Consider the following 8178-nt stretch of genomic DNA (forward strand, 5'->3'; position numbering starts at 1 on the left):
ATTTTAAAACTATGATTTTGTGTTCTGACTCTACTCTAAATAAATTATATTTTATTTTAAGAATGCAAAGTTGAAAATTCTGTTATTATGAAAAAAAATTATTAAACTAAAGTAGATGTTTATGGTTCTTTTGTATTTATTTTTAAATTATTTATTCATTAAAAATTAATTGCTCATTAACATTTACTTGAAGTAAAGATCAAAAACACAAATTCAATACATGATCAGCTCCCAATTCAAGCAGATCACAGCCCATCACTTAAACGTATTTACTGTCAATTCTACAGACTATTCATTTCAAAATGTTGCTTTAAATTGTTATATGACACAATCAAAGTACTGGTACCTCACATTGATGTAAAACTAAAGCAGCTGAAATAATGACAAATTTTCATTCACTAACTTGTACTGTCATTTATTATCAGACGTGTTAAAACTAATGACCTGTATATATAATTGATTAAGCAGGAGCATCAACAAATCTTGAACAATAATTGTCTACAGAAAAAACTTTATTCTTATCCAAACAATATACATTTACAATGTGTTTAAACAAGTTAATTTATACAAATCTGTATGGCCTAAAGATTATGGTGTATTTTGAGCATTGTGTGAATACCAAGTTACATTATTACATGAAAATAGTGTACTCATTTTTTAAATATTCTGGGTAATAAAAATTCATAACTAATATGATACAATAAAATTGAAGCATTAGTCAAATAAAAAAAAAAATTCACTTAAGATCTATGTGAACTCTATGCTTGAAAAAAATCATTTTGAAATTAATTTAAAAAAAAAAAAAAATTATGGTTCTTTAGTCAATGGAATGATAGCAGCAATTATTTAACAATTTCATGATTATCCATTAATCTCAATATACTTATAACAGAAAAATAATTCATAAGGTTTAGATACAACCATTTGAAATAATGATTATAATTTTTTTCTTAATTTGCTTAATTCAAATCTAATATAAACAAGATTTCCTCTGTCAAGAAACTTATGAGGGAACAACATGCATGTTCTTCTCAGTAAGTTTTGCAAAGGGAATTAAGAATATATGATGTTGCTTTTTTATGCTAACATTTTAAACCTTCGCACCAGGTTTTAGTTTTAAGGAGAATGCACCATATTTTATATGTTTACTTTTGTTAGATTCTTATTTTAATTTTTAAAAAGTAAAATTTCCCTTACATATCTTGCAATCTATGGGGTAGATGATAAAGTTTATCAGTTTCTGTGCCCCATGGTTAGCGAGGGTGTCATGTACCATGCACAACAACCAACCACCTTTTGAAAAAATATCCCATTTCAGACGTCACAATCTATAGGGCAGATGATGTTAAGGTCATTTGATTCTTTGGCCAGTGCATCATGTGGCCAGCACAACAACCAACCATCTTTACTTTCCAAAACAAAAGTCAGCTACCCAATAGAGTTAGGTGGACTCAGGGGCACCCAAAAATCTAAAAATTTTTAATCCGAGTCTTCACAGAGATTCAAACCCATGACTTAACCATTCAGCCATGGATCCCCAAACTGCCTTTACTTATTCCTTACTATTGCCATGTATCCCTAGCCTTTTGAATTCTGAAATTGAAAATCCCAGTCTTAATTGAACCCAGGAACCCTCAGTTCAGAAGCCAAGTGCTTTACCACTCATTCACTGCACTCCCTATTGTTTTAATGGGGCTCAGATTAATAGTTTTCAAGTACAATATCAAACAGATTTAAAGAAATACTAAATCCAAACCTGTAGGCTGAATGACAGGATATACATAAATATGTATAGAGCTTACAGTATAATATATATATCTTAAATTAAAATTGGTCCAAGACTTTTATTTTGCAACATGATGGGATTTTCCTTTCTGGTGGTGCTATGCAGGAGTCCAAGAATCTCATCTTTTCTCATAACAGAAAGTTATCTAGTTATAAAAATAAATAAAAGGATTTAAAAAAAATAAAAATATGTGTGACATATGTGTTGACCATGCTAAACGTATATATGTTATTAAGTATAATTATATAATTTTGCTATTCTAAAAATAGTCTGTACCTAAAAGGAGCTACTGTGTTAATGTGTAGACATGGCCCTGACCTTAATAGTTATGAATTATTACTAAAGGTGAAGGCAGATATTCAGTTAATTTGATGGACATTGCACTCATCTAAAAGCAACTATAACATATATTATGATTTACATTTTCATGGAAAACTAGTTTTTCAAAAATACAAGTACTTCAGCTTATGAGAAAAGTGCATAGGGAAAAATTGCAGTACCTTACCTTTAAGAGGTGCAACCAATCATTGACTTGTCAGGAATGCATGCCTTTTTCTTGCATTTCCAAACATAACTGTAATTATACAATTAGGCATAATGGCTAATTTCTTTTGAAAACATTACAATTAAAAAATAATATTATTAAATTGAATACATTGTTGTATCAAACATACAAATTATCAGACATAATTTTGCCTAATTTCATCTAACAGTTTATTGTAAAGGAATGGCCTGCACAACAGCCAAGTATATTAGGCATTCATGAAAGATGAATTTGCTTAAGAGTGTTATAAAAAAAAAATAGAGAAAAATGTTAAATTCCATCCCCGATATTTGGATGTTGCTTGACCATGAAAATCACACTTCACAAAACATCTTTTAGATAACTAAAATAAAAATTGTATAGTAGTACTTACAATAAATATTGAATGGATGCCAATATTATTAATGTCTGCCCAGAGAGTAGAAATAGTACAAGTATGATCCTTGAGCCATTCTGGTACATCATCAGAACTGGTTGGCATGGTTCTACTTGTTAATAACTGAAACATTACAAACATTTTTTTAAATTTATAATTTATCACAGACTAGAATAGAAATGTTGCCAGGAAAAATACCAATGGTTAGAATGCACCTGATGATACTTTTGTAGCCTTAAAATGCACCAAAACTTCATTCATTAAATCTGATAAGAAACATATATGTATCACACAAGTCCAAGTTGATCAGAGTGTCATAGCAAATAATTAACTAGATATGAGAGTTTTATATTAAAGTGCTGAATTTCAGGGGATAGATCCAACTTGACACCACATCATTTATTATTTCATGAACTCATGGGTCTGGGCATGGCATGGAATGGGAACTATTATTTAATGTATGGGGTGTAGGCGAGGCATGGATTATAAATTGTCTTGTATAGATTAGATTGGGTAAAACTTCCCATCGAAGGTAACTTTTACTGATAGATCTGGATCAATTATAAATTTATGGGATCTAGGCCTGCATAAATTTTATCTTTTATTTATATATTTTATGTACATAAATAACTAGTCTAGATTCTATAATTATATCTTAATAATAATTTTTGTACATGTCATATAATATCTAAAATATTAAGTATAGATCAGTAGATTTAGAATTTTAGCTAGTAAATATTTTTATATTCCAAATCTAAACTGGATCAATATATTGTATATCTATCTAGAATTTAGATCAGTAGATTTAGTATTTTAGCTAGTAAAATACTTTTATATTCTAAATCTAAACTGGATCTAGATCTAATTATTCTAGAAGCTTAGATCTAGAAGACTAGTTGTCAAGATTTGACTACACTATGGCTAAGGCTAATACACTAGCCAAGTAGGCCTACTAGATAGATCAAGAGACAGAGTACTAATAGTAATAGACTCTTGCCTCGTTGGGCCTCTCAAATCAGCTACAGACTTTAGAGACAATTTAGGAAGGTGAATTTCGATCCAATTCCAAGATCTACAAACTACAGGTTAGAGTCTAGCTAGAGATGCTAGATCTAGTCTAGAAGGCTGATCAATTAAAAATAAAATCAATCATTTCTAAAGTTTGTAAAATTATATTTTATAGATCTAATCTATCTATTTATAATATAGAAATCTATGTCTACTATTTTAATATTTAAAATGATATATATGGCTGATGATATTAATTATTTTAATAGAGACATTAACATACTAGTCTAGATTATTATTCGAGATGACCTCAGATGATGATGATGATAATCAACTGGTAGAGCTATAAGTCAGTATAAACTATAATATAATCACTGCATTCGTTTCATTCACTGTCTGTATCAATAATCATGTGATGTGAAAGTGAAGTCTAGATTTAGATCTAGATTAGATAGAATTGATAGATTATAAATCTACTTTCTACTATTAAAAAGTATTATTATTATAGATCTACATCTACTAATATTAGTACAGGTACTAGATCTACAGGCAATACACTATTGATTATAGTGACTATACACTAATATAATACTAGTAATACAGTTACAGTATAATACAGTCTATAGTCATGATCGATAGATCTAGAGTTCTAGACGTAGTCTAGATCTATAAACATTCATATTGACCTCATGTATGGTCTAGATCTAGAGAAAATAGAGTGGAAATCATGACTTTATTAGATCTGTTGAGTTATTTTTTTTTAAATATCTTTTAAATAGATCTAGAACCATAGTCTAAGTCTGGGTGTTGTAGATCTAGATTATTCTAGATATAAGAGATCTATAGATAAGTTCGGTTTTTTAAAAATGCGCATTCGAAATTTAAAATACCCAGATTTAAGTATTAATATACCCATATTGGTAGGGCCGCGTTAATCATTTATTAGATCTATTAAAGCATGTCTATATAAAAGATATTATTATTAAAAAAATATATTATTATATAAAAGATATAGTTGTGAATATTTACTAAAAAAATTAAAATAATGAATTTTTTACTTTTGCCAATTAACACTCTGGCTGGCAAAAAGGATGACTCCTCAATACTGTGAAAAGACGATAACTGCATGAGTTGGTTTGGAATTGTATTTTGTAAGACTAACTTTAAAAAAAATATCCTTTAAGAGAATAAACGAAAAAAGGTTTGTCAGAAGAAAAGCTGGCTGGACTACGCAAATAATGGACCAGCCTCTCTCTCTTGTTAAGAACATTGGTGACCGGGAAAAGTGGAGGATTTAGTTACGCGGGACAGATGATAATGATTTAATGTACATAAAAAAAAATCCAGATTTTGTGTAAAATACCCAAATGTGAAAGTACTGAAAACAGCTATTTTAATGGGGTGGCCTTAAAAAAAATAACTTTTGTGACGATCCCTTATTCAGGAAAATTTTATAAATCACAAACCATTGTGAGAAAATGGATGAAGTTTTTAGAGATCTAATAAAATAAAGCGTAGGAAAGTTTTACTCTCATTGAAGGTCAGTCCAAGTGACTGGAGGAGTAAATTTCTTCTTTTGCATCCTCCTGAATTTCTCCATATTGCACCATGCGTGAAAATGATGCTCGACGGCACTCCCCTAGTAAAAACTAGGAGCTGTTGTTCCATTAGTATAGTTCCATGGTTCAAACAAGTCGTTGTTTTGTAATCTATACTATAAAGTAGAATGTGAGGTGAGAAAAGATCGAAAGGATTTAGACCAGATCTAATTTTAAGAAATACACTTTGCGCAGATAGTTTTTTACTTTGACACATGAAAATACAAAAGAAGATCCATTGATTTCATTATATAATAAAATTAACCTTCAATTTTTGTGTTTCAAAAGCATTTTTTACATAAATTAGTTCCTTATATCTGTGACTACAGATTTCCTGACGAACATTCTTTCATTAGACAATACCGTAATGAATCGCGTACTAAAAATTAATTCGTTTAATTGTTTACTTTATAATCCCATCCCGAGATCTAAAACTCTAATTCAACTTCTCTTCGCAGAGATAGTTTTACACTTTAACACATGAACATACTAATTATAGTCCATTCATTTCATATTTTGATCAAATAAACATTCAAATTTGGTTTTCTAAAGCATTATTTTTAAGAGACTACATTCGTTTACAAAAGCTGCGAAGCCGAGTTGAGATAGGCCTAGATCCATACTAAAAATTATTTCGTTTAATTGTTCACTTTATAATCCCATTCATTTAACAAAGTTATCGCTCTTTTCGTTTTTAATAGAAATGAATGTATCGGCTTCGGGTAAACCCATTTTTCGCAAAACTAATTTTATTTTCGTAGCGAAAGAGACAAAAACTTGAAAGGATCATTAGTTAAGTTTAACATACATCTAAATCCAATCCACTAGATTAATAAACACAAACTTAGACCCGCAGGCCGCGGGTAATGTCAGGCTAGTGTAGTTATAATAAGTCAAGTTTCCTTTTTTCAACCCTAACTTATGTAACATATAATTTAATTTTTAGAGCTCGATCTAGTAATTGAAAAAAAAAGTACTCTCGTCCATAATTATTATTTTGCATTATTTAGATACATAATCTAGAAATATCTAAGTAATCGATCTATTTAACTGTACATAAGATGATTAAAATCAACAAACATGAATTATTTCGATTTAGGATTTTTGAAACATTATCTCAATGGAAACTAACAGGAAATGACTTTGTTCCATATATTTGCGTGAATATATAGTTCTGTGATTAATAGCCCATTCAAAAGAAAATGCGAGAAATGATTTTACATTATTTCTAAATTTTGAAAACTAAAGATCATTTCTTTTCTAAGACAGAAAAGATTGATTTTCCTAGATTTGGGGAGACTTCCCTTACAACTTGAAAAAGAGTTACGTACATATATATATATATATATACATATAGGTCTGTGAATCGATCCATCGCGGATGAGAATTTTTTCCGATTTCCAGTCTAGATTTACTATATATAAGTCTAAGGTAATTTTTTATTTTTTATTTTGACTAATTGTAATGGTCATACTAAAGTTTTCCCAGTGTGGCCAACGAGCTAGTAATTATTTTCTCAGTTATATACATCAACTGTTAAATTTCTTGGAAAATCTTTAGAGCCGTTTTTAAGATCCGCGTCCAGGTTCCACCTTTCCTCCTCCGCCCACACTCCAAGAAGTTCTGACTTGAATAGAGATACTGTCAAAACATGTGTATCAACTAAAGCTCAAGAGTGAATGTTCTCAATTCATCCAGTTCACACTCTAAACGAGATTCTTCCGCACTGCCTCCCTAGCTCCCCCTATACATCCCAATATCTTGTTTCGTTCATTCAAGTCTGCTTAAAACAATGTTTTTTGTTTTTAGTTTGCTTTTCACCGATCACAGAGCCATGCATATTCTATTTGGTCAATGAAATAATCGTTCGAGTGTTTCATCTCGAAGCTGTGAAATAAGGATTAATAACATGATTTAAGACCAGAGACGCGGAATGGGAAATAGTTTGGAAAAGGGGGGGGGGAGGAGTCTTTTGTGTACCACTTTCTTATTTTGTGTACACTTGGGGCGCTCCCCCTTTCTCCTTTCTAGTTTCTTTTTTTTTTTTCCTTTTCCCTGTGTCTGCCTTGTAACGCCACCCTAAATCATAGGGTATTGTGAATCAAAATGCGCGCGCATCCATCATTCCCCAAGCCAAAGAGGGTCCGTAATAAGGGCTTATTGCCAACGTTAAGCAAGTGCCCTACCTCCCCATTTTCACTGGGCAAACAACTAGTAATTGCGGCGAAAGCCTCATGGTAGTCATTTTGTACGCTGTCGTGTCCCCCTTTCCCCATCCCTCTCACTCCACTGCACTCTACCCTAAGCCTCGCATGCCCCAACCCCTATTTTTCCCCCGAAATTCTTTCTAAACCCTTTAAATCTTGAAATGTTTCGTTTAAGGACTCTTGCACAAGGCTCAGAGTCAATGCTGCAGCCTGCAGTTCTGAGATTTTATGAGCAGTCCAGTCTTAGCTTTATGACTAGAGAGAGTCTCACACCCTTTTTACCGTCCCATTCCTTTCATGATGAAACAGTTGCCCCTCGTGTCCTTTTCCCTGTTATATGTTTGGACAAACTGTGAGTATAAGTTTTCGCGTAGCTGGTGGAGAAAAGTCCTGACCAACTTAGATCTCTGAACAGGTCTTTCTGTCTGGGCATCCCTCTGTCTTTCACGTTTTCTAATCAATCAAGTAACATAAAAAAAAAAAAACTATAGAAAAAAAAAAGAATACTTTTTTTAAAACAAAAGCATATCTAAGGGAAGGAACTTCTATGTACTGCCAATTTTTTTAAAGTGCTTGGTTTATCTCCCTTTCTGCTGTTCAAAACAAAAGTAATTAATTAGTACTAATTGGGTAATCTTTGGATCGATTCGTGTATTGTT

At 31.3% G+C, this 8178-nt stretch overlaps 1 long non-coding RNA gene across 2 annotated transcripts; it reads right to left on the reverse strand.

The window, feature by feature from the left end:
• Positions 1–747: 747 nt before the first annotated feature.
• Positions 748–4748, reverse strand: LOC129925307 (uncharacterized). Of its 2 annotated transcripts, XR_008777108.1 has the most exons (5): positions 4401–4748; positions 3998–4156; positions 2704–2829; positions 2292–2360; positions 748–1931 (listed from the first exon to the last, which is right to left on the reverse strand). It is a non-coding gene; the product is annotated as an uncharacterized LOC129925307 (long non-coding RNA). The 2 variants fall into 2 exon arrangements; XR_008777107.1 differs by lacking the exon at positions 4401–4748 and having other exon boundaries at positions 750–1931; positions 3998–4283.
• Positions 4749–8178: the final 3430 nt, after the last annotated feature.

The sequence above is a fragment of the Biomphalaria glabrata genome, chromosome 3 (assembly GCF_947242115.1).
Source record: "Biomphalaria glabrata chromosome 3, xgBioGlab47.1, whole genome shotgun sequence".
Classification (NCBI taxonomy): domain Eukaryota; kingdom Metazoa; phylum Mollusca; class Gastropoda; family Planorbidae; genus Biomphalaria; species Biomphalaria glabrata.